The 27011-nt window shown below is 42.3% G+C and overlaps 1 protein-coding gene across 2 annotated transcripts in view; it reads left to right on the top strand.

The window, feature by feature from the left end:
* The first annotated feature begins 12569 nt into the window (after positions 1-12569).
* Positions 12570-27011, top strand: part of KANK1 (KN motif and ankyrin repeat domains 1) — a 180147-nt gene continuing 165705 nt past the window's right edge. For both annotated transcript variants that reach the window (XM_064490252.1, XM_031449804.2), the window contains exon 1: positions 12570-12650. The gene's annotated coding sequence lies outside the window, so the exon portion shown is untranslated. The remainder of the gene's footprint in view (positions 12651-27011) is intronic.

The raw sequence follows: 27011 nt of genomic DNA, 5'->3' as shown, positions 1-27011 counted from the left end.
CCTCAAGCACTGTCTGTCCCTGCACCTGGGAGGCTCAGTTAAAGAGAGCCATGCAGTTCATTCTAATCCATTACCTCATCCCTCCTTTGGACCACGGTCACAAGCACTGAGAATCAAGTCTGAAAGAGATAGTGAGAGGTGAGATAATGGGTGTAAAATGACACACACACACACACACACAAAAAAAAAAGTGGGGATTTGTTTCTGGTTCGTTCTCAGGGAGCTTGGGGCTGATGGCTTGCGGAGTGGGGCACAGAGACGTGACACAGGACTCCTCCCACAGCTCTAGCCAGCAGTGGGCTCCAGTGAGCTCCATCAACATGGCAGAAAATGATGTGTGTGAGCCCGGACTTTCTGGGTTTAACTGAGGACATCTCCTTTTGTTTCCAAGAATGAGAATCCAGCTTGTATAGTTTATCCCACCTTGGCATTTGCCATGGAAGAGCAGGAAAAACAAAAGTTAGGCATGTGTCTGTGGTTTGGCTCACGACAGGCCCAAGTTTGAGTTCAGAGAGGCCCTGGGAGCCTGGACTGCTCCTAGATTAACTTTGGTCCTTGGGTCTTAAGGAACAAAATCCATTAACCCTAGTTTCCAACTGAGAAACCACTCTCCCCACTATCAGTCCCTGTGCTTTGGATGAAACTGACTTTGTCCCATTGTGGGTGTGGTGTTCAGGCCTGGCCATCTTGTTCCTCCCATCTGGTGGCAGGTTCAGAAATGGGCATGTGACCCTATCAGAGCCAGAGAGATACAAGGAAAATCTGTTTTTAATAGCTTTATTGAAGTATAACTTACATACCATAAAATTCACCCTTTTGAAGTGTACAAGTCAATGGTTTTTAGGGAGATACCATCTACAGAGTAACCATCACAACTATCAAGTTTTAGAAAATTCTGTAATCTCCAAAAGATCTCATGCCTGGGTGCAGTCATAAGGAGACTTTAGCTGAGGAGTTGAGGGAGGTTCCCACATTCTTCTGGCTGGGTCTGTTTGAACCTAATGATGACCAGAGCTTGGAGCTACAAGGTGTCCTCACATAGAACTTGAGAATAAAGCAAGAACTACAAAAGGCAGAACTAAGGGATAGTGAGAAACTGGGCTCTTAGGGCCTGGTTGAGACTGATCAGGCCAAACCTGAAGCCAGTCCTTCCGCTGGACTTTTCAGTCACACGAGCCAGCAAGTTCCCTTTGGTCTGAAGCCAGTTTGACTTGGGGTTTTCCATCTCTTGCAATGAGAAGACTCTCAACTGACTCCAAAAATTATTGACTAGACTCTAATGACTAAAGTTGAAAGCACTGTTAAGTGGATATTCAAATAGGAGGGCCCATCTTTAGATCTGTTGTAATTCTAGAACTGTTTTACCTATGACCAAAGAGTCATTTTGCAAATGAGGATTCACGCCTGCAAAGGTAAATTGCTTAACCAGGATAGTAGCAGAACCTGAGCAAGTCGTTGACTCTGTGTAACCCTGAATTTGATCCTGTCTTTCCTCCTCAAATCAGCAGCAGCATAGCCATTAACGTTTATAAGACTTTTAATATGCATTCTAGGACTGTATTCTAGGTATTATGCAAATATTAAGTCACTTGATCTTCACAACCACCTATGAGTAGATACTGTTATTGTTCCCATTTTATAGATGAGGAAACTGAGGTCTAAAGGGGTTAAGTAACTGTGTCCAAGATCATGCAGCTTGTGAGTGAGTAGCAGGGGCAGGATTTGGATGCAGGCATGCTGGCCACAGAGGCCATGCTCTTAACCAGGGCACTGAACTGCATCTTGTATATTCAAATTAATCTAACGTCAGCTTTTAATCAGAGTTTTACATTGGTTTTTCACTGAGGCATTGCCTTTTTCTGAACTTACATTTTATTCATTATAAAAATGAAAAGCAAGCAAAAAGTCCCATGTATTTTCCATATTTCATATGCTGTGCAGTTATATAAAACAATTTTTAACCACTTGATTTCAAAGAGCCATAAACTTTTGTATTTCTTATAACTTTGTCCTGCCCTTCTCAATACATAGTGCAAAGAAAAATTAATTGTGGCTAAAGTCTTATCTTTGGGCTTTCTTGTGATGAAAAATTAAGTGCTTTGTTTTATTAGTTTTAATTTAATAATACAGTAATTGATATTTAATATAATTTAACATGAAATTTTACACCTCATATTAGTCAACTGACAAAAAAGTGAAAGACCTGGAATTTAACAGCCCACTTACAGAAGCAAAATATACAGATGAAAAGTGATATAAATCTGTTTTCTCTGATTTCTTGAAATCACATGAAACATGTAAAGTACTTCAAAGGCTCTGAAATGCTGTGTAAATGTGACATACTATATTTTTCAACATTTTCACATACATTGTCTCAATTGATTGTTACCTAAGCCTTTTGATTGGACAGGGATTATCAGGTGAATGAACACTGCTGTTTTTAATGCAATACCATGGAAGGCTTTTATTTTTATGCAGGAGAGTGAATGTATGTCCACGTAGGGGGGGTGACATGATAAAGGTGGTCTCTTAACAAAATTCAGCTGGTGGATGCGTATAGGATGGTTTAGGAGGAAGAGCCCTTAGGAGGCTGCCCTTGTAAAAACCTCAAATTTATTTGTTTTCAAATGTAAGGGGTCTGTACCAGTGTTTAAGACTGACTTGGATCCCAGGGGGCAATAGAACTTTGTTCCAAGTTTTCAAACCATTGTTAAAAATTAGTGAGTCATCAATAGAGCACTACAGAGCGTTGAACAAAAGGGAGTGGTAGGTAACTGGGAAACAATGGCACGGGTGTGCTGGGGGGTGGCATGTGATTGGAGGCATCGTGGGTGGACTGTGGGCAATTACCCTGGGTAAGTCTGATCAGTCTTCAGATGATGGAGGTGGGTTAGAGTGGGTCTTCCAAACCCTTCACCCGTGATCCCTCACTGCAGAAGGCCGCCTGGTACACACAAGAGGCTTAGGGGCACAGACATCAGTAACCCCTTCCAGTTTTATTTTTCTAATTCTTATGGAATTTGCTTTTCACTCCCTGGCAAAGAGTGTGCCTTCCTTGGGGATTCATGCAAATTAGACAAGAAGTCAACATCTTCCCCCATCAAACCTAGGCCCCACTTTGCCGAGCTCTTGTCTCCAGGTTTCTTCTTCGATGGCCCGGCATGATTTCATAGTCATCTTATAAGGAAACAGTCCAGTGTGGCCACCAACTCCCTATGAACTCCGTACTGAACTAGTTAGTCTGCTCCATGAATCCCTACCAAAATGGGGTGTGCTGGGGCACAATTCCTGGGTAACTTGTGTGCATTTCAGTTGAGGGTTTTTCTGCCTTCAGTGGTCTGCACTCACACTGTCCAATGTGGGGGGATGTGGAGCCTTGAGGGGAGGAGGACAGTGCTGCTGGGGAGGAGGAGGCTCTGGAGCAAATGGGGAGGTTAGCATCTCACCAGTCACAGCAGGCTGCTTCTGCCTTGGCTGTCCATTCATACTGGAAGAGGAAGAAATGAAATAAACCCAAATTTTCATCCACCCTCAGTTTATTTTAATCCAACTTGAAGAGAGAGAAACCTGGATCTGAGCCCTGTTTCTGGCCACTTATGTGTTGTTTGAACTTGGATACGTGAGCAGTTACAGTAACATCTTTCCTGTCTCTTTCCCGGGATTATTGGGAGAATGCATGAGTCACTGCCTATAAAAATGCTGCACACAGACTGTGTCCAGCGTAAAGCACCAATAAGGACAGCCACTTTCATTTAGGGTCAGGATTCTCTATTACTGCTGTCTGTTGACATCTGTCATCTTGGTGTCATGGTTACAAGGGAGAGCCTCAGGCGATATTAAGTGTATAATTTTAAGGATGAGGTAGTTTCTGGAACCGTATTTTGTATATTGAAAATTGTAATTTTAGGTATAATGGAATAGTGACAAGGGAGTATTCTGGAAAACTGAGGACATATGGTCAGCAGAGAGGTACATTTTTAAAAGTACTGGACTGGGATTTAAGAGACTTGATTTCTAGTCCCTCCTCTGCTAGTCGGTGATCTCGAGCCATTGTGGCACCATTCTGGGCCTCCACTCGACCAATCTGTAAAATGAGGGTGCTTGACCCACTGTTTTGTAACTGAAATGAGTTGTACAGTCACCTGGGATGATCCCCAAAGGTAGAGTTTTTGATTTTTTTTTCCTTGCTGTGTTTCCAAAACTTAGAAACGTACTTGGTACAGGGTAGGTACTCAGTAAATATATATTTTTAATAAATGAATAAAACTTTTTGAAAATTCACAGGCCTGGGCCCACTTTAGAATCCTTGCATGTAACCTATATATATATATAGGTTAAATAAAATATAAAAGCCCTCCAGATCATTTTGTCAAGCACTCTTGGCTGAAAACCACTCAGCAAAACAATCCCCAAGGTTCCTTCCGCATAGTTGCCAGATTTAGCAAATAAAAACATGACATCCAGTTAAATTTGAATTTCAGATAAACAATGAAAGAATTTAGTATAAATATGCACCCTGCAATATTTGGTTGTTACAACTTATATGAAGATAACTAGGTAAGGCTCCCGAGGCTGAGAGTGACACCTTGAAACTGGCCCAGATTGGGGAATCAGATAATCTTAGTTTGTCTCTGCTCTGATTGTGTGATCTTAACAAATTGCTTAACGTCACTGGGCTTCATAGCAATAGTATCTCTCCTGCAGAGTTGCTGAAAGTATTAGAGATAATTTAGGCATGATAGCTCGTGGCTGGCAGGTATCTAATAAAATTTAGCTGCAATTACTATAGTTGATATGTTTAGTTGGTTTGAAGGAAAAAAAACCTCAGTATTAATGGGACCTTTATTGAATACACTGTCAACTACTAAACTGGCGTTGTGAAATGAGCAAGATTAGAGCTAATATTTCTAGGTGGACCTGGCCAAAGTTAGACTGAATGTTGACCTTCTATCAAATAATGCCTCTATGCTTGGAGGAACAAAACATACTGAAAATCAATAGGTTATTCAGAATAAATAAAGGAAGGAAGTTCTTTCATGCGTTATGAACTGTCATTTACTTAACTGACTTTTTCTAATATCAAAGGTAAATATTTTCTCAGACTTTATAGGGTCACTATACAGAGGGATAGGCTATTACCTGGGCAGTGGAAATACTTCAGTTGTGACCTAGGTTATCTGTCTTCTAGGTTAAATGCATCTTCTGTTTCTAGAGCTGTTGTTGTTTCTAGAAATTTCCAATACATCTCCTCTGGCTAAAAAAAAATAAACACACATGGCAACAAATGTAGAATGTCCATTAAAAGAAAGCAGTTTTCTCTAGAAACACGTCTATTTAAACAAAATCTGTGGATAATTTTGAGATCAAGTTTAAAGAGGTTGTGTCTGGAAAATCAATTGACCATTATATTTTCAATTGAACTACTCTGATCCCAAGTACATACGTTAAGCACCCCTATTGGTTATGTCGTTGTTTATCTGATACATATTTACTGTTGAGCATATACTCTGTACCAGACACTGTTGTGTTAGGGATCCTCAGTGAACAAAACCCCAGTCCTTGCCTTTGTGAAGCCTGTATTCTGGGATAGGGAGAGAAATAGAAACCTGCTACAGAAGTGAGTTTTGTAGGCTGCAGACGGTGACAAGTGCTTTGGAGGAAGGAGAACAGGGGGAGGAAGACAGGACTAAGCGATGGATGAGGTGGAGCGGCAATGCTGAATAGCATGGTGACAGTGGGCCTCTCTGGGAAGATGACGTTTGAGTAAAGGAGGTGATAACAGAAGCCATGCTGCTCTGGGGGACGAGAAGAGGAATGCCAGGCACAGAGGACCGAAGGTGGACACATTCCTGGCGTGTTCCAGGAAGGATGAAGAAGCCAGTGTGGCTGGAGAGAGGAGAGGGGAGAGGGAAGAGGGGAGGAGGGAAAACTAAGTAACTATTATGGTCTTCATCATGATAAAGGACTCCATGAACCCAACTTCCACTTTGGAATCTCAGTTTACCTGCTCTATGACTGCAGGGAAACCCTAAACAAATTACTTTTTTTTTTGGTGGGGGGTTGTGGGGAGGAGGCTAATTAGGTTTATTTCTTTCTTTCTTTCTTAATGGGGATTGAACCCAGGACCTCATGCATGCTAAACAGGCATTCTACCACTGAGCTACACCCTCCCCCTGGAATGATGGTTCTTGTAAAGCATGAGTAGGTTAGGATTTTTTTCACAAAACTATAACTAGAGAAAGTCAGTATAGCTTAGTGATGATGTGTGTGCTTTAACTGATAGGCCTGAGTTTATATTCTGTTCTCCTTACTTGCTTGATGTGTGCCCTTGGGCAAGTCACTTAACCTCTCTGTGCTTCAAGTTCCATCTCTGTGAAATGAGGCAATTAGAAGTGCCTCCTTTTGAGTTGTGAGGGTTATAGGAGAAGGTCCACGTAAAATGCTTAGCACCACGCTTGGCTCTCAAAAAGTACTAAGTGAATGTCATTATTATTTCTTGAAAAGTATAATTAGGAGGATTAGGTATTTTGAAATATCTACTTCAGTGTACACTTGAAATGTATGTTTAATAGCCAAAACATGCTTTTGAGCAAAAATGTCTTATTATTCTTATTAATAGAAGTGGTGGCCAGCCTCCAAGAAGATCTCCAAGGATCCCCATGTCATTCATTCACACCCTGTGTTAGTCTCCTCTCACATTGCATCAGGGTTGGTCTGTGGGACCAAAGAACATGGTGGAAGTGATGGTACTTTTGAGATGAGGTTATAAAAGACATTGCAGCTATGATCTTGGTCGTTCTCTCTCTCTCTCAATCACAGTTCTTGGGGAAACCTGCTGCCATGTCAAGAGCAGCCCTGTGGAGAGGTCCCCTATGGAGAGGCACCCCCAATGAGGTACACATGACAAGGCGCTGAGGCCTATTAAGCAGCCCTGCTAGTGTGGGGGGGATGGGCAGGGGTGGAGAGTTAACACTTCTTTATTGACACGACTGAGGTGTGTTGACATCAGTGTTCCTTATTAGGCTTCAGCTGCGGTCATTCTCAGTTGCACGTGGGCAGCGTCCTGCATCCCGGCTCAGTGCCCCTACCACCCGTGGAAGACCACGCCCTGCCAGCTTCGCTCCAAGAACCTTCGTTTTTATCTTCCCTTGAAAGTTTGTCTGATGAAAAGATTCCAGGGCTCAAAAGACAGCTCTGTTGTTCGAAAACCACTAGGTTAGAGAATGGTGCTAATGAGGTCAAGGTCACCAGGTCACTAGGTCAGGGTTTCCTTACCAAAGGAGAATAGGCTTCAGTGACAATGACTCAGCTCGAAGTGATCACTAACATGATAGAAAAAACAACACAAAACAAAGCAATGTAATGCACAGGCTGTCCTAAGTTCTGGCTCTGCACTCCTGCCACCTGGGTTCGAATCCTGCCTCCAGCACTCGGCGCTGTGGCTTCCTGCAGATATCTGAACCTCCCTTAGCTCCATCCTCATTTCTGCAAATGGTGGATAAGAATCATGCTACCTCACAGGAGAAGCAAGTTCTCAGTAAGTGTTATCAATTACTAAAATTATATTGTTTTCATTATAATAATAGTTATTTTTTTAAGTATTATATATTATATTTTATATATAAATGAAGTATTATATTATTATAACTGTTTTATTATAAGTATTATAATACTGCTTATATTATTATTATAATACTTATCTTTTTCAAGCCAAAGTCTATTATATTATAGTTAATTTAGTAAATATATTAACTTCCCTAAAGGTCAGGTAATTTCTAGGGATATCTTTGTGTCCTTTATAAAGCTTAACCCAGTGCTTTGGTCACAATATATCCTCGGTAAATATTTGTTAAATAAATTAATGTTCTAAATATAGTGGGTCTACAGGGATAGGCTTGTACACATAATCCCTCCACTTAGCATCCTAGGAGAATGTCATACACCTTTGAATGCTCTATAAATATTTTATAATAGTAACAATGATATACTGAAGATTATAATTATGAATAAACATTATTCTTAGCTAAATTTCCTGAACTAGGGTTACGTCCTTCAGGAACATAAAACACGTATTCATACGGGGCTTCGGCTTAATGCAAACTGAACCCTAACTTACTTTGTGAAATAACTAAAGCAAATGAGTCAATGTGTCCTTTACCTTTCAAACAGTCGTTTCCAGGAACCAGAAGTGCGGGACTATCACATTAAAGGCTGAGATAAATTAGGTCCTCTTTTCTTTCTGGGTTTAGATAATAATTATCTTATGTGCTTTCTCATAAGAGTCAGCAACTAGATTATTTTACATTCATATCCTAAGTTTTGTAATGCTTATAACTAAATGGCAAACTAGCTTGTGAAATCTGAGTTATGAGCTTTGGGATATAGAAAAGAGCAGAGCCGGCCAAATGCTTCTCCATTCTAGTTTTCTTCAACGAGGGAAGCTGAAGCACTCTTTTGGGAGAGGAAACCACAGAGCCATTGGCAGAAGGGAAGTCTTCCAGATTGTGACTCACAGAGTAGCATTTTGTAATATTAATAACTGTTCCTTAAAAAGAAGACTCCTTGGTGGCAGTAAAGCCTTGGGCAAGGGTGAGGGAACACACCACTTCCCTTAGTAAAATCCACAACTTTGAAGGTTGGTGTTGGAAAAGGCCCTACAGGTGGTGGATCCAGCTCTCTAGACAGCACAATTCCCCTGCCCTCCGGTTTACCTTCCCTCTGAGGGAGACTCACTCGTGCCCAGGTTTGTACACACTCCCTGTCTCACACGCATGCACACGCACACACACACACACACACACACACACACACACACACACACACATATTCTTGCCACTTTGATGACTTCCCTTTAATACTCTGGTATGAAGACAGCTAAAACCCCTTCCTTCAAATCTCTGTAAAAATTTTGAGAATGACAAGAACTTTTTAAAAATATTAATAAGTATGGTATATATCCATTGTAAAAACAAAAAAAAGTGAGGACAGGGAATGAAGAAGACTATTAGGAAGGAAATTACTTCCAGGGCCTGACCCCATTCTACCTGCCCCAAAGGTCTGGGGTGGCTTTGGTGACCTCTTGCCTGTGTCTTCCTTGCTCTCTCCTGATTTATCTCCTTGCGGCCATGTGCCTCATTGGGCCTGGGTCTGTGGGACACTCAGGGTGCCGGATTCTTACCTGCAGCATACCCAAGGCCCATTCTGGTCCACTTACTCTGCGCGGTTTGACCCTTACTGTACCTTGATGAAGCAGGCACAGTAGGTATTTCTTCCTTTTATAGACAAGGACCTTGAGGCTCAGGGGGGTCAAAGAGTTGGCTGCTGCTATTTGCACACCATTCCTAGTATGTGGCAGATGACTAATTGCATACATGAAGGTCCACGGTGCAAGTGGGCTGCTACCTCAGAACCAGGGCAGATGCTCTTTAGCTGCGAAGTGTGTGTGACTTACGGTCATGTTCATTATTAATGTACTAGATTTCCTTAACTTAATCCCGAAGGAATGGGTGCAGGATAAAATGGCTTTGACGGGAAAGGAGGGAGAGGATAAGGTTCTGAGTGCGGGGATGCTGCCAGTAAGACAGTCTTCCTTATGACCACACATGTGGAGCACGGAGCCATATGCTGCCACTGGGGCTGATATTCAATAAACAAACGATACGTGTTAAAAAGGGCCTGAAGGAAATTTGCCGTGCGTTTAACAGTGGCTGTATCTAGGTGATAGAGTCATAAGTGATTGTTGTTTTTTCTTTATTCTTTTTTATATGTTTCCAAATTTTTCCTTATAATTGGCATGCATCACTTTTATAGTCTAGAAAACTGTTACACATTAGTTTATGATATTTTGCACAAATATATGACTATCAAGTTAAAAATGTGTGTGCTTCAAAGGACACTATGGGAGAAGATATTTACAAATCACATATCAGATAAAGGACTAGTATCAATTATCAGATATAAGGAAAGACCTCTTATAAAGACTAACAATAAAAAAAGACACATAACCCAATTTTAAAATGGGTAAAGGATTTGAATAGACATTTCTCCAAAGAAGATATACAAATGGCCAATATGGATATGAAAAGATGCTCAACGTCATTAGTCATTAGGGAAATACAAATTAGAACCATGAGATAGCACTTCATACCCCCTATGATATATACAACAAAAAAGATGACAATAACAACTGTTAGCAAGGACTTGGAGGAATTAGAACTTTCATAATGGGAATATAAAATAGTACAGCCACTTTGGAAAAGTGTATTAGTTCCTCAAAAAATTAATCATAGAGTTACCATAAAGCCAAGAAATCCTACTAGACATACACCCAAGAGAAATGAAAACATATGTTTACACAAAAGCTTGTACATGAATGTCTTAGCAGCATTATTCATAAGAGCCAAGAAGTGGAAGCAATCCAAAGTGCCCATCAATGTATGAATGGATAAACAAAATGTAGTATGATCCATACCATGAATATTACTCAGCTATAAAAAAGGATGAAGGAATGGTACATGCTACCACATGGACGAACCCTGCGAGCAAATGTTAAGAAGCCAGACCCAAAGGCTACATGTTACATGTTTCTATTTATATGAAATGTCTGGAATAGGCAAATCCGTAGAGACAGAGAGTAGATTAATGGTTGCCTGGGGCTAAGGGTCTGGGGACAGGAGAGTGACTGCTAATGAGTATGGGTTTTTTTTTACTGGAGTGATGAAAGTGTTCTGGAATTAAATAGTGCTGATGGTTGCATAACTGTAAATATATTCAAAATCACTAAATTATACACTTTAAGAGTAAACTTTTTTGCTATGTGGATTGTATCTCAATAGGAAGATGACTAAAAATAAAGCTTCTAGGATAGATCCACTAAAAATTAAGGATCTGCCATACTTTTGATTGATTAGGTTTGACTGATTAGGTTTCATAGGTTTGAGGACCTATGAAATAAGTGTTTACTGATTAAATGTAAGGAAGGAGAAATAAATGATGGAGGGCACGTTGTGTATGCAGGAGCCCCCTTGGGAATAAATACTCTTTTCATAGAATCATAGACATTGGGCGGGAGGGTTAGAGAAGATGTATTGAGTCCACATAGCCTGTTCTACAGTTGAAGAATCTCAGGCCAAGAAGGAGGAAAGAATTTGTTTACTGTCACCTGGTGAGCTGGCAAAGGGGCTGAGACTAAAAATGAGATTTCCTGTTCCCATATATCTTTGAGCTGCCCTCTGTTCATCCTCTTCACAGGCGGGGGCCATCAGTTTCAGGAATTTGCAGGTGTGCTTTGGCTGTGAACATGTAGGGAAACATTGATCTCACAGCCTCTTCTCCCCAGAGGCCAGCCTTTCGTCTTGTGAGGTTTGATGACTCTTCATTTTAACCTACTTGCAAAGATACTGTGACGTGCCTAAAGCCCCCTGGGCATGTGCTGTGCTGGAGAGCTCAAGGGAGGACGTCCCCACCCCCACACCTTGCCCTCCCGCCCCTTAAGAAAGTCAGTGATTGAAAGCTGACATTAGTGTTTCTTGTCTTGGGTAGGTTTTTGTTTTGTTTTGTTTTTTTAATTTAACTAAAGTCGATCCTGCCGTCCTGTTTATTCAAACCATCTTCAATTTGAAAGAAGACTTAAATCATAGCCTCACTTGCACTCACTGAGGTTGTTCTGAATCGACTGTCTGACTTTCTAGGTTGGTTCTGAGCTCCCAGGCAGGTACTGAACCTTCTTGAGTCCCCCGAACACCTGCACCCTTTTGGATACGCATTCTCTCCTTTCCACTGAGGACTCCGTCCTGCAGTTGAGCGGGCGCGGACGCACGGAGGACACAGGGCGGGTCCAGAGAACCGCGGGAGGCTTCTGGCTTCCCCAGAGACTGTCCCGCCCAGGCACCTGCCAGAAACCAGAGCCCAGCATGCTCCAGTGTCCCGCTCTCACCAGGGGCCAGAAAACCGACCGTCACAGAGCAATTTCTTAGCGGAGTGGAGGGGGGGCAGTAAAAGGCGTTAGGCGGGGGTGTTAATCGTGCCAGCCTCTCGATCCAGGTACCCCTCAGGGTCAGAGGTGTTAGAATCGAACTGACGTAAGTCTCACTGGGGATGGATTTTTTCCCCCTCCCTCAGGGGAAAAAGGTAAACACACATCCGCAGAAGCAGCGTGCCGGGGTGGAGGGAGCTGCTCTGCCTGCTTCTCGCAATGCAGAAGCCTGCCAGCCGGGGTGAGCCGACGGAGGTGCGCGAAGGTGCCTCGTGGGCCTGGTGGAGTTGGAGAGGCGCGCAGGCGCACTGGAGTCTGCCCGCCGGCCGGCTACGGGGTACAAAGAGAGCGCCGCGGAGTGCCAGGGTTGCTTAAGGTCTCGGGAGCCGCCTGGGGTTTCGCAGGGCCAAGCTGTCCCTCCCGCCCCGCTCCGGGACGCAGCCACAGACGTTTTCCATCCAGAGTCTGAGGTTTGCCTGTCTTCCCCGAGTACCTCGCGCGTGAGGTAGCTGCGGGGCCTGGGTGGATACTGTACGTTTCGGGGTTTAATTCTGGCGCTTGCGAGCCGGGGCCGGCTCCGCCCCCTCCGCCCCGCCCCCTCCTCTGAGGTCCGGGAGCCGTGCGTGAGGCGGCGAGCGGCCGGCGGGGCGCCGCAGGTGGGGAGAAGCGCCTGGAGGTGAGTGGAGCTGGGGACTGCGCCGCGCTCTTTTCCCCAGCGGGTTGGCGCGGTGGCGCCGTGCAACGACCCCTGCCCCGAGCCGGCCTCCTCGCCCAGCCAGGCCAGCTTGGCGCGCGCCAGGGCGCACGGCGGCTGTGGCGGTGGAGGAGGGCAGCCCCCGCGGGCTCCCGCTCCCCGGGTTATCCAGGCGGCCTCAGGGCGGGCCTAGGGACGGGGTCCGAGAGGTTGCGGCGGCCCGGTGGCCGGCCGAATTTGGCGCGCTGAGGCAGCGGGGCTCGGCGGGTCTGGAACGGGAGCGAGGCGCGCCCGGTTCGGGGCAGCTGGAAAGGCCGGGCCGGGCGGCGGGAGGGTGCGCCTGCCCAGCGGGGACGTATGGCTTTTGGGTGTCCCTGGGGCACTCTGTTGGCCCGGGAAGGGGTAGGAGAACTCTCCGAGGGGTCTCTCCGGAAAGTTTTTGGCTCTGCTCCGCAGGAGGGAGTGGCGGTCGACCCCTTTCTTCCTCTGTTACAGAGCGGCAGGTGGCCTCGGGTCGCCCTCAGCCGACTCCGAGATGGTTCCGCCCGGGGTTGGAGGGGTCGGGAGGTGGGGGAGGGGTGTGGGGGGCTCCGGGGCTCCGGGGCCAGTCGAACCCGGCCGGAGGTCGTGTCCAGGGAGGGTGCGAGCGCCCTTAGGCGGGCTTGGTCCCTCAGCAACCCTCTCTTCCATGCCTCTTCGGCAAACACGCAGGAATCCTGCGCCCACAGCAGCTACTTCCCCATAACCATTCTAATCCACCTGGATCCGCGTGGAACTTTCCCAGGCAACTCTTCGCAGTGGGTCCTGCAAGTCAGCAAGAACTGTGCCGCACCGGGGTGACTTAAAGAAAGCTTTGGCGAGTTAACTTTAAAAATAATCTATGGCGTCCTCCAGCGCTCGCTCTCGGCACATCGTCTCCACGGAGGTTCATCTCGTCATTATTAATTAATGAAATGTTGTATCAGGACGAGAACCCTGAGACTAACAAGGAAGGTTAATCATACAGATCTATAATAGTGCACTTTTTTGCCCTACCTTCATCCCATCCATCTCTGAGGTGGATGGAAATCAGGGCCAGTTTCCTTATTTTTAATTCATGAGTTTATTCAACTTGGTTTTTCAGTGGTCTTAGCTGTCCATCTGCTAGTTGCTCCTTTCGTTCAACTTTCTCTTTTTTCTCAAAAAAAAAAAAAGTTGGGCACCCCCATATTTTATTTATTTTAAAAATTGAGATAAAATAAGCTGTCATAAATTTACCCAATTAAAGCGTACCATTCAGTGTTTTTTTAGTATATTCACAAAGTTATGCAGTCATCCCTACTAATTTCAGAACATTTTCATCACCCCCAAAAGTAACCTCGTACCCATTAAGCAGTCACTCCTCATTTACCCTTTCCCCAGCCTCCTACTCATTCTAAGGTGACCCTTTCCCAAGATAGACATTGAGTGAGAAGACTGAGAGATTATTGACTCCTTTTATTCGGTCCTTTTTCAGTTAATAGATTTGGGGAGAGGTGCTGCTGCTGAAGCAGGGGAAGAAAAATTAAGAATGGGCTGTCCGCTGGTGAGATTACAATGTCTAAGGAAGCTGCCAGTGGGGGAATAATTGCCTCCTTTAAAAATACACAAATTAGGAATGCATTTTATCCCTGTAGGGCACACAGGTGCTTCGGGGCACTTTCTGCACTTTAGATTTACCAGGACCACAAATCACTCTATTTGAGGTTCTAACTCAGAAAATGTGAGTTCTGTTTTGTGTGTATGCGTTTTGGGAGGTGTTAGAGGAGGGAAAAGGACTGCAGGTTTTAAACTAGTTTTGTTTTAAATTACCCAAACTGTCTCCAAAGAAAGAAATCACAGGCAAATGGCTACTAGAATGGATACAGTGAAGACTTGAGTTCATTTCTTGAGTATCAGCATCTGCTCCCAAATAGTCCTGTGAGCTAATGTGTTCGTGCATTAACCCCCTGGTTCCAGGAGGAAGAGGAAGACGGGAAAGGGTCTAGTTGGAGGAAATTCAGGCAATCGGAGAATGGCTGAAAGGGAGCTGAGGTCTGTTAAAATGGAGAAGGGTGAGCAGGTTCAGAAGCAGCAAAGGGATCTCTGGAAATTACAGACACCTCACTTAGGCATTTGTTGGACTATCTGTGCGTATTTTAAAAGTCACGTTTTAGTGAGCAGAGTTGAAGCTATCCAGATTACCAAACAACCACCACACTTGTCTTCTGCCCTCCAATCAAATGAGGCCAAGTTGGTTTCAAATGTTACAGGATATTTTATGCCTGTTGCATGGATGGCTTGGCTTATGCATCTTTTATTAGAAATAATTTTTAAAGTTGAACTGTAACATACATATAAATATTAAGTGTACAATTTTATGAACTTTCCCAAGTGAACATAAACTTATAATCAGCACTGAACTCAAGAAACAGAGCATTGCCATGTTTTTTTCCAGTCACTCTCTCCCCAGGGGTAACCATAGACTAATTTTGCCTGTCTTCGTGCTCTATATACATGGGGTCATACAGGGGTTTTTTGGTTTGTTTTTTGTTTTTGTTTTTTTGGTATCTGGCTTCCTTCACTCAAAATTACGTTTGTGAGATTTAGTCATGTTGTTGCATGTGGCTGTAGTCCAGTCATTATCATGACTGTCCAATATTTCATTGGGTGACTGCACCACAGTTTGTCCATTTTAGGGTTGGTGGGCATTTGAGCAGCTTCATTTTGTCTGTGGTGAATAGTGTGACTGTGAATATTGTACTCCATGCCTTTGTGTACCTCTGTATTCTGTGCATCCTCAGGAGTAGAACTGCTTTTAATTCCTCTCTCCTTTCAAGTAAAACTCAGTAAAAATTTCTCTAAGGTGAAGGCTGCTCCGCTAACTTTCATTTAGAATAAACCAACATCAATGAATTGTAATAAATAATAATTACATTTCTCTTTTATCCAAGGCCCTGGTAGGGAATTCAGAGACTAAGATCCTCATGGGATTCATAGAAAGTGGGGAGATGTAAAGATACGGTATTGAGTTGGAGGCAGAAGTATGGGAATATCTGATATAAATGACTTATTGGAAATGGGGGAGGGGGGAATTAACACTGAGTAGAGAGGTTTGGATGATATTTAGGGCCTTGAAGAATGTGTACAGTTGGGGATTAGAGTAAAAGACATTGCAGTTTTGGCCATAGCATTTAAAGAAGCAAGGCAGTCCTTGTCATTGTCAGTCACGTACTTGGAGATCCAGGTGAATGGCAATTTGAGCTTATGCCCTTCTAGTGGCTCTCATGACTACTGAGTGAGCCTCGTGATCCTTGTGGAAATATTGTAGCTCTGGACCCAGACTGGCTAGTTTGAATTTAGATGCTGCTGCTTGCTGTGTAACCGTTCGGTTACTGAACCTCTCTGTGCCCCAATTTTCCATCTATAAAAAGGGGATAATAAAAGCCCTCTCCTCATGGGGTTATTGTGAGGATTAAATGAGTTAAAACATATAGCATGTAGAAGATTGCTTAGCACACAGTAAGTGCTAAACATGTTTGCTGTTGTTTCTTTAATTTTTAATTGTTTAAATATCTGTAGTTATATTTGTCCATAGTAAGTATATTATAAACAACAAAGAAGGGTTTAACATGAAAACTAAAACCCATTACTCCTTTTTTATCCCAACTCAGCTACCGTCTCTTCTCAGGTGTGATAACCACAACCTGTTTCTGTTTTTAGTTCTTTAGGTGATTATCATTGAACAAGTTAATGTAAATTTTAGTGGCTTAAACAATTGTTTCATGGTATTACCGGTTCTGTGGGTCAAGGATTCAGGCCGGGCTTGGCTGCTTCTGCTCCTTGTGGTGTTGACTGTGGTCTCTCTGTAGCATGAAGCTGGTGAACGGGCTGGTCTGGAGGTATCCAGGAAGGCTTTGCTTCCACGCCACGTGCCTTGGCAGGAATGGCTGGAAGACTGGGCTCAGCATTGACTGTTGACCAGAGTGCCTACAAATGGCAACTTCAGTGTGGTGGCCCCAGGAATTTGCATAACTTATATTGTCACCAGCTTCCCCTGTGTGTTAATCAGGGTCTGTAGAGAAACAGGCCAATAAGGTGTGTATCTGTTTATAGAAAGATTTAAGATAAGAAATTGGTTCACACAACTGTGGAGGTTGGTGAGTCCAAAATCTGCAGTGTAGGCTGGCAGACTAGAGACCCAGGAGAGCCCGTGTTGCAGATAAAGACTAAAGGCAGTCTGCTGGAGAATTCCCTCTTGCTCAGGGAGACGAATCTTTTTTTGTCCCAGTCAGGCCTTTAACTGATTGGATGAGACCCACCCACATTATGGAGAGCAGTCTGCTTTAACCAGAGCTCACCACTTAAAATATTAATCTCATCCCAAAACACCGTCCAAGTAGACACATGAAATTAACTTGAGGTATGAGTGGGAAGCTTCATCCCTAACCTCAGGAGTTATATAACTTTCCTTTCACCAAACTCTGTTGGCTGGAGTCAGTCACAACGAGGTGGGGACACAGACCAGCCACTTGATGGGAAGAGTGTCAGAGAACGTGCAGCCTTCCTGTGCCACAGTCTACACTTGATTTCACAAATCTGACTGAGGAAGAAGTGGACTTTGTATTACCTCCCACTTCTCTTCCTCTCCTCTCTGCCTCCCAGTATTTATTAGATATCCTATTATTTTTGTCTTATTAATTTTAGCTCTCTTTTTTCAGTTACCCTTATAATTTTAAACAAAGCATTCTGTACTTGACAAGGCCATGGAGAGGTGGAAAGCTGACATCTGTTGGAGTGCGTGTGTGTTTGGGAGGGGCAGTTAAAGAGAACAGCAGACCTGTCTTGAATGGGGGGACCTCTGATGATGAGGCTCTTATTAAAACACTGCAGGCATGTGAATTGCCTGTGAGCAGGTACTCTTTGCGAGCAGAGCAGGTGATAAAATCCGACAGTTTTTATTTTCTCTCTTTGGCTTCTAAACTCGGATATCTGTTTGCCTTTTCCTTCCTTGAGCTTTGCATTTAAAGTATGGATTCTGGAAGCAAATGATGTTCTCACTGATGAAGAATCTTAAAACAGATACCCTGCTGAGTTGGGTATTTGTGTGTGGATGTATGGTCCAGAAGACCCTGTCAGAAATAAGTATCCTCATGCTTCTTTCATTACAGAAGTAATCAGTTAATTGGAAACAGTTATATATTTCGGACACTGTCAGGAACCCTGTAGCTCTGTTGTCTGGTGGTTTCTTTCTTTCTTTTCATTTCTTTCTTTTTTTTTTTAAATCCATTTAGTTAATGGAATTGAGCAATGGAGCTTAGTTTAACTCTCAGGAGGCATACTAATACCTTTTTATAATTATCTGATCCCCTGAGAAGCACATGAGAACTTCTGTTTTTGTTGGTTTATGTTTATTGCATATGCAGTTAAAACTTGTTTTGATATTTATTTTATATAATTTTTGGCTTGCTCAGAGGCAAGAATGTAAGTTTGTTGTTATCTGCATTATATTTTTGGCTACGTTTGTTTAGATTTCTGTTCGTAATTCTGACTGGCTCACCCTTTGACCTTGGGCAAAAATATGAAAACATAATTAGAGCATAGATGGAAATCAAGCCTGGTTTTATCCTCCTCCCCTGTTTTTATATTCTTAACAGAGCTACTCTTTCCTGTAAAACTACCTGCTCAAGAGTGGCTGTTTTTAGGGGCTGGGATTGTCCCTGTATTGTGATGCTATGGCTCACTTTTCTGCCAAGTGCTCCCTCATCTCTGTTTCTCAAAATAGAGCCATAGGCCCAAATTGATCATCTCCGTGTTATTACCCCTTCCATTCACTGCTCTAGCCCGAAGGGTATCCTTCTAGTAGCACTGATTACTTTTGTCAGTTTTTGAACTTTGTATAGAACCACAGAGTGTGTTCTTTCTTGCGTTTGGCTTCTCTCACTCCATGTCATATTTTTAAGATTGCTCCAGGTTGTTGTGTGTGGCTGTGGATTGTCCACTTCCGTTGCTCTGCTGTATTCCATTGTGTGAATGTACCACTGTTTAGCCATCCTGATGGAGATGTACACTGGGTTGTTTCCAGTTTGGGACCAAAACGGAGAGTGCTGTTGTAAAATTTTTTCTGCATGTTTTCTGCTGAATGTGTGTACTTGTTTCTATTGGGTGAGTGTCTAGGAGTGAAATTGTTGGGGCATACAGTTCAGCTGTAGTAGGGACTGCCAGGGTGGTTTCAGTAATTTATGTTTCCAACAGTGTGTGTAAGTTCCAGTTGCTCCTGTTCTTATCAATGCTTCTTATTGTCTGTTGTCCTATTTTAACCATTCAGGTGAATATGTGCTATTAAATTTAATGACTGATGAAGAGGAGCACCTCAGGGCTTATATTTTTTAAAAATTTTATAGCAGAGTGAGAAGGAAAAGGTAGACCAGTTAAAGAATTCATTGAGACTTGATATCATTTTTTTAAACTAATCTAGCTTTTCTGTTTCTCCATGTTCTAAAATTTATTTCTTGTGAGTTTTTTTTTTCTTTTAATTGGTGGGAGATGCATCTCAAGCGATTTATTACTAATAAAAGTTTAAAGAATGGAAGTTTGTGAATAACCTACTGGTTCTGAGAATTAAGGTGTTCAGTATATTTAAAGGCTAAAATTTTGCTCATGCTGTCTTACTTGTTCCACTTTTCTGATTTGTTAAATCAATCTATTGATTTTTGCCATTCACTGTGACTTTTTTATAGGGGAATTTGCCTGTAGTTGGCCAGGAATTATATTTCCACATGAAAATGTAAAAAAAAAAAAAAAAAAAGTAAAAGAAAATTTGAGTTCTTGGTGCATAATTTTTTAAAGGAAAAACAGGGGTTGTCAACATAGGGATAAGTTGGATATAGTGACACTTCAGTGGCATTGCTGGAAGTTTTTGCCATTTCTTAGAAAATGAAGTGACTAGTTCTGATGAAACAATATATGGTTTGGTGGGCTTGAGTTTTTGATTTATTCTCTGTTGGCCTTTTAAAACTTCATCCTTCTGCTTCTATTTAGGGCACCAGTGTGTTTTCTCAATTGTTTCTTTTTAAGGATTATGTGCTCTTTAAGAATGCAACCTGTCTTAGTGTGTGTGTGTTCCGTCTTCCCTTAAATGTTACTAGGATTAGTGCTGAACAAGGGATAGACACTACTGGTCTTAAATACTTGTAAAGCATTTGTGGCTACTGTTTGGTTTCTTGGTGGCAAGATTAAGTCCTGGGTGGCATAACCTAAAGGGTCTTTGGAGAATCCAGACTTTTGACCTTGAGGGTAATAAGATTTCTCTGCCTCCAGAAACATCACATTTTGATCTCCTTTCAGAGTTATGATTCAGGATTGGGACGAGAGTTGACTGAATCCCTCTCAAGGAGAGGAGGTTGGGAGAGAAATGATTGACATTTGCTTACTACAACTCAAAGTATCCCAGCTCTGGCAGGGTTTTGGTAACAACTGGGAGAGGCAACTCAAATAGTTCACTACTATGGGAGTTTTTGTATATTGTTTTAATGTTGAAGGAATTCAGGTTAGTCCTCTAATGAAGTCATGTGAACTTAACTTGTGTTCTGATGTTTTTTATTGGGGAGGGGGAGGAAAGAGAAGCCGTTGTGGTCTGAGAATTGTTCATCATGTTGGGGATGACAGCCATGGGGGTAGGGGATGCGGTGTGGAGACACTGCCTTGAGGAACACCAGAGCTTTTTATGGAGTGGCCACATGGGAGGGGAGTCACTAGGTTATGCTTTGTAGGCATTCAAGAGTATTTGTTGAATGAATGTATGTAATTTCATCAGCGGCACACTGTGGCTGTGAGATCTGCTTGAAGGTACCAATTCATCAGTTACAGTGATTTAGGTGCCCTTTGAATGGTAACCTATCCTGCAGGTAATTAGAAGTTTCATGCTTCCATCAGTTGAAGTTCAAACATTTTGGTTGTAAAGAGATTTGTCCTAACAACATTTGACCCCACCTGCCAGGTGTGTATCTGAGTCAGGTGTTGATTCTCCAGCTCTCCTCTCCACACACACACCTGCTTGTGTGTGTGTGTGAATTTAGAGCCATGAGAGAACCATAGGTTATCCTCCCCAAATTCAGTGAGCTCTCTTTTTCAGGAGAGTTTAAATCAATTTTAGGCTAATAGAAAAAGAGAACTGTTTCTTTTTGTTTGTTTTTTAAGGTTTATTTTAGCCAACCTCAGGAAACAAAAGGCTACTGTTTGGAAACCAGGAAAAGCTAATTGGAATGCCTTTGTTTTCCCTTTGGTGAAATCCTTTATGCTCAAATAGTTTTTTCCCACCTTCTGGAGAGCCAAAGTATTACTCAGAAACAGAGGGCTACTCTGTCCAGGCTCAGTTGCTGGGAAGGGTGTGCCGGTGGTTCACCTGCTGAACTCAAGAATGAGTAAGAAGACCTTACTCTTACTAATGAGCCCAGAAGGACTCAATAAAGTGGCTTTAGTACAGTGGAAAAAAATGTCACTTTCCTGCTCTGTCAAGTTTGCTAGCAAAAGGAGGAAATACTGCTTAAGGGCTTGCAGTTTATATTGTTTATGAATCATTTTCTTGGGAGCGTTCTCTTTCAAAGAAAAGGTGTTGTGAACCTCTGGCCTCACATTCAAGTTGACCAGATAACTGTGCTTGCCTGTTAACCTGATTTGAGCCCTGACTTGGAGTTGTTCTTCACGTTTTGATGTCTGTATTTTGGCCTGGGTCCCTGGCAGGGTTGGGGGTGTTGAGTGTATGGAAACTGTGCGTCATCCAAGCATCTTTTTTCTATTTGACCCTCAATGACCCAGGGAAGCTTTTCTTTTCTTGTCTCTTCCCCATTTCATAACCTTTATTTTTGGACAGGTCACAACATTGAAGGGACCTGATTCTGTTTAGGGCAGCAGTTAGGAGGTTGGCCTCTGGAACCACAGGCCAACTGCTTCCTGCCAGCCATGTGTTTCCTTTGCCTCTGTGGGTCTGAGAAGGAGGAGTAATGTAGTTGTGCCATGTGTTTAAGTGTGTCTTGGTGTGGCGGGGAGGGAGGGGGAGGGAAGAGGGAGAAGAGAGGGAAGATAGAGGATGGAATATCTGGGATACAGTCTTTCCTGACTGTAAGTCTCCCTGGAAAAAAAAGTCTCAAAAGACCTACCTTGTTTGCTTATGACCAGAGGAGCTGAGAAAAGGCTGTGATCCCCGGTGGCACACAGTGGACCAAAGAGAACCCTGGGAGCAAGTAAGAAGGTAGAGACAGGTTCAGGGACCTGGGTCCAGTAGGAAACACCAATTCCATGAAGTGCCACCACCTTTCTCCCTTCTCTGCAAGCACTAACACAATTTTAGCTGAGCAAAATCATCTTTCTCTGCTTAGACCGTGGGATAACGAGAGATACTGCACAGAGGAGCTGGGAGGATCACTGAGGAAATAGATGTGTGAGCCCTACCCAAGCTTCCTTGGAATCTGATCATTGGAGAAGCCCATTGCTCCTCCAGCCTCAGACAGGAAACTTTCACTGGCTGTTTAGGAAAATGGGATTCCTGATAATTGCTGGGAAGTTGTTGAGATTGGGATATTTTTCTCTGGGGGTACTGGGTTGGAGAGAGTTGAGGTATGTTCTTTGGATTGTGAACTTGTGCTCTGAATGTCTCTCCAGGGAAACACTCTACAGGGCTGTTGGTTGTGTTGGGCTGTGCTGGAAGCCATGCTGTGCAACTTTTAAGGCCTGGTGGTGAAAACCATTTGCCATTTATAACAATGTTTCCAGGGTATGATGCATAAATATACTTGATAAACTGTGGGCACACTACTGATTAAATTGGTGATTTCTTGTATCTGAAGCTTTGAGGAAGTGAGGATAGAAACATTGTATTTATAGTCCAGGGCCTATGGAAAGACTGGGTCCCATTCAATTGGCTAGTTACCTTTCCTTCAGTCTGTGTCTGTGTAGACCCGGGGATTGGATCTATTTCTCACAGTAACATGTACTATTTTGCTTGTTCTCATGTTCATTAAAATTAAAAACTTTCACTCAGTGGTCAAATTAAGAGTCAAAAGGCAAGTCACAAAGTAGAAGATATTTGTCGTAACACATATCCAACAAGCAACTTGTCCAGAATATGTAAAGAACAGCTATAAATCAATAAGAAAAACAAAACATAATTTTTAAAATGAGCAAAAGGGTTTCAAAATTATTAGTCATCAGGAAAATGCAGATTAAACTGCTATAAAATACCAACACTTAGTCACCCAAATGGCTAAAATTAGAAAAAAAAAATCCTGATAACCAAATGGAAATATAGAAAGACTCAAACTCCTATACACTGCTGGGGGATATGTAAATTGGTTTAACTACTTTGGAAAGCTGTTTGGACTTATCTCTAAAACTGAACAAACATGTATCCTGTGACTCAATAATTATACTCTTAGATAGGTATACCCAACAGGAATGAGTGCATATGTGCACCAGAAGTATTTGCAAGAGTATTTATAATGGAATAATAGAAACATAGTAGAATCAATACAAATATCCATGAATGGGTAAATAAACTGTGGTGTGATTATGCGTGAAATACTACATAGCAATAAAAAGGACAAATGCCTGCTACACAAAACAACATGATGACTCTCATAGATATTTCGCTGAGTAAAAGAAGTCAGAAATAAGTGTACATATTGTATGATTTCATTTAAATGAAGTCAAAAAGGCAAAAATACTTGATGGTGACAAGTCAGAATAGGGCAGGGGTGGCGCAAGTATGAACTGACTGGGAAGGGGCTTGGGGGACACTTCTGGGGCCTGATAGTGTTCTGTATCTTCGATCTAGGTGCTGACGACATGGATATATTCATTTGTGGAAAAAAAATCATATGTTGTAAACTGCTATACTACAATTAAAAAATTCATCATGATAAAAATTTAAGACTTAAGTGCTTTACTGTATGTGTATTATTCTTTAATCTAAAAAGTCTATGAAGATCAAACATTTAAAAATAAAAAATCCAAAAAGTAAAACAAACTTAGAAGGTTTATTAGCTACAAAGAAGAGGAACTCATTTAAACTGGCTTTAACAAACCAGCATCAACAATAAGAAATTTGACCCAAACAAACAACAACTAACCCAATAAGGAGTTTGTTGGGAGGAATCCAGTGGAAACCCAAGTGCATGGTAGCGCAGCCAGTCCTCCTGGGAACTGGGGAGTTGGGGCAGGAAGTTATGATTTCTTTTGGACACTCGGGGCAGCTTGTCTCTAGCATTTGCACCGTTCTCTGGCTTTTCTCTAGAGATTACCTTTCTCTGCCTCTGCTCCCACATGGCAGAAAAATGGCAACACAGCCTTTACTATGACCTTCCATTTCAAGCCTATCTCTTTTTCATACTGTATGGTTCAGTCTTTCTAGCCCTCTCTCATTCGCTACTGATCAGCTTGGCCAATGATCAGAGTAGAAACCATTCTGTGGTCCAGTCAGCTGTGGCCAGAGAGGCTGGGATCATATAGAAAACACGGAGCAGCCAAGGATGGGTGGATTTCTCTAAAAAAGGGGAATGTGGGTGGGAAAATGCTTGCCATCCTACCACATGTTTTCCTGCTGAGTGTCTGCTTCCTCCCTTCTTTCCCAGCCACTGTTTGGAGCAGGGAAAAGAGTCCCCCGGAAATTGTCTTCCCTCCTGGCCAAATCAGACTGTAATGTCTGCTTCCAAACAGGACATCTCAGCAGCTTGGCCCTAATTTCTTGTTGAGTCTCCTCTAACCACAGACTAGTCTTGCAGAAGGAGCTGTCATTACCTTGTACTGGTTTGGGATTATGGAATAATTTCCCAAATGCTTGACAGTGCACACCTTCTGAGTGTAACTTTGTATCAAATTATAGGAAATATTGTTCCTAACTTAATTTGATTTAGCAATGCAAATAGCCTTTCTAGTCATCTATTATGGGTTTGATAACCCTAGGGGAGAGAATTGTGGGCCCCCAGATTAAGGACTGTTTAAAGCAGAGTACAGCATTACCTCTCTCCTAGTCCCTTGGATAAGCTGTGAATTGTCTGTACACCTTCACTTGGTTTATGCCTGAATGAAGTTTCTTAGCGTTGCCCTTGACCTTTTACCAGGTACCTTCTCACTGTGCCTTTTTTTCATTTGTTCCCTACCAATTGAACAGCTTCTAGATAGCACAACCTGACAGCTTAGTCCTAGTAAGTGTTCTGAGTTTCTTTGGACTTCTAGCTTGCCAAGACCTCATCACAAATTTACAAGAGGGGGTGTTGAATATTTTTCCTTCAGAAATTAATTTTTAGATAAGTTCTTGTATATTTTCAGGGTAGCTATGAGAAGAGTATTAACTTTGGACATTGTTTTTCTTTGGCTTCTGGAAAAGAATTTGAGAGATCTAGTAATTTTCGTTGAGTTCTGTTTTAATTGATCATTTGAGAAACTGTTTGCATCATCAGATCTTATATCTGATTAGTTAAGATTTTCAGGCAGGGACTAATACAGAAAATTGAAAATGAACCTAGCCTAGACTTTTTGGGGGATGATTTCTACATCCCATAAAATCTCAGGCAGTTACATTTCCTTGTTTTGCCAGGATACTGGTGTGCCAGTTAAGTTTATAACCTTGATTCCTGTTTTATCCCCACATCAGTTAGAGATTAATTACATGCCTGTGGAAGGGTGAGCTGTTGAACTTTATCTTCTTTGAACCTACTGTTGTTCTCAATGAAGTCTTCTAAAGGTCAGTCAAACAAGTAACTTAAGTTTCTCCCTTCCCCCTAAAGCACATATTTATAAGGTGAAAACTTTAATTAGAAGAAGGCAGATGTTATTTTCAGTTTATTACATTCATTATGCAGATGGTTAACATGAAAATTCACTGGCAGTGAGACCTACATGTTCATCCACCTTTATTAGGCTGCTCTGGGTATTATTTCGTTGAGCATTAAAACATTTTTTAAAATGAAGTGTTGGTTTCATTTCTCAGCTGAGACTAGATGGAGCTCAGTGGCTTAAAACACCATATTAATTTCTTGTTCACGTTACGTGATAGTAAGGGCTCTGCTCCATTCTCTGCTCTAGATCCAGACTGAATGAGCCACCTGAGTCTGGGACAAAATCTCCTGGGGGTCAGAAAGGAAATGACCAATTCAGTCATGGCTATTAATGCTTCTGCTTATATGTTACTTCCACTCACATTCCATTTGCTGAAGCAAGTCACATGGCTAAGCCTACTAACAATAGGGTAGGGAGGTATAAGTGGATATTCCATCTGGAAGCACTACAAGTCACGTGACACAGGAGGTGTAATCCTCTTACAGGGAGGGCAGCAAATAACTGCAACAACATTATAGTCTACAATAGTGGAAAGCTGTCAGAGAAGTTTAATGGTCTGTATGCGGATTCAGAAACAGTTTTTTGGAATTGATTAAATCTGTATTTCAGGGTTTACCTTGAAAAGGTTTTGCTTCAGAAATCTGCCCAGATACGGAAAACTGTCTGGTTTTGGTACAGGACTGATTAATCTTTTATGAGTGGCAGAACTGTACCCACAATTTGGCAACTTTCTGCTCATTTTTCAAGGGTCTAGATCTGTATTTTAATCAAGAAATGACTCTTCTTACTCTTTCGACTTTTATTTCTTGATTTTCCGTATATTACTGCTACAATACTGGTCATTGTTTTTTGTTTAATTGTCTGAATTAATATGGTCTTGGCAGTCAGTTAAAGGCAAATAGTACTGTGAAGGGTAGAGATGAAACCTTTTGGTGAAAGTAAAATTTACTAGGTCCTAGTAAATGTGGCCTGGTTTTTTTCTTTCAAAGGTGAAATTGCTGAGCTATTGCTAATATGCTTACTGGGAAATTTCTATCCTATCATCTAAAAAATGCAAAATCAGAATCCTTGAAGACAGCAAATTATAATCATACTTACTACGAGATGTAGAACTTTAGTGCTTTGATGGGTTACTCACCATCTAATTTTTGGAGAGATTCAGAACTCCTTTTGGGGATGGGGGAATCTTGATCATTCCTACACGTTTACCCTCACACACATTGTGTGATGTTGGGGGCTGCCTGTTTAGGCAAGAGTCTTGGATAGTTTCTGTAATTTTTATGAGAATGCTGAAATTCCTTCTGCTTGGCTGACTTTTATAGTCGGTGGACCAGCCCTTGATTGGTGACATTGAATGCTGCACTCTGGGTTCTTCCTGAGCACTGGACCTGCCCCAGCTGTTAGTGAAAACAGAGAAATAGGGCTCATTCGTGAAATTCTGAAGGATCTTACATACCAATTCCATCAGAATATTGGATACTTGTAATGTTTTACTTTTCTTTTCCTTCTGAT

This window comes from Camelus dromedarius, chromosome 10 (assembly GCF_036321535.1).
Source record: "Camelus dromedarius isolate mCamDro1 chromosome 10, mCamDro1.pat, whole genome shotgun sequence".
Classification (NCBI taxonomy): domain Eukaryota; kingdom Metazoa; phylum Chordata; class Mammalia; order Artiodactyla; family Camelidae; genus Camelus; species Camelus dromedarius.
Note: the sequence above shows the minus strand (reverse complement) of the source record. Positions and strands in the feature narration are given on the sequence as shown.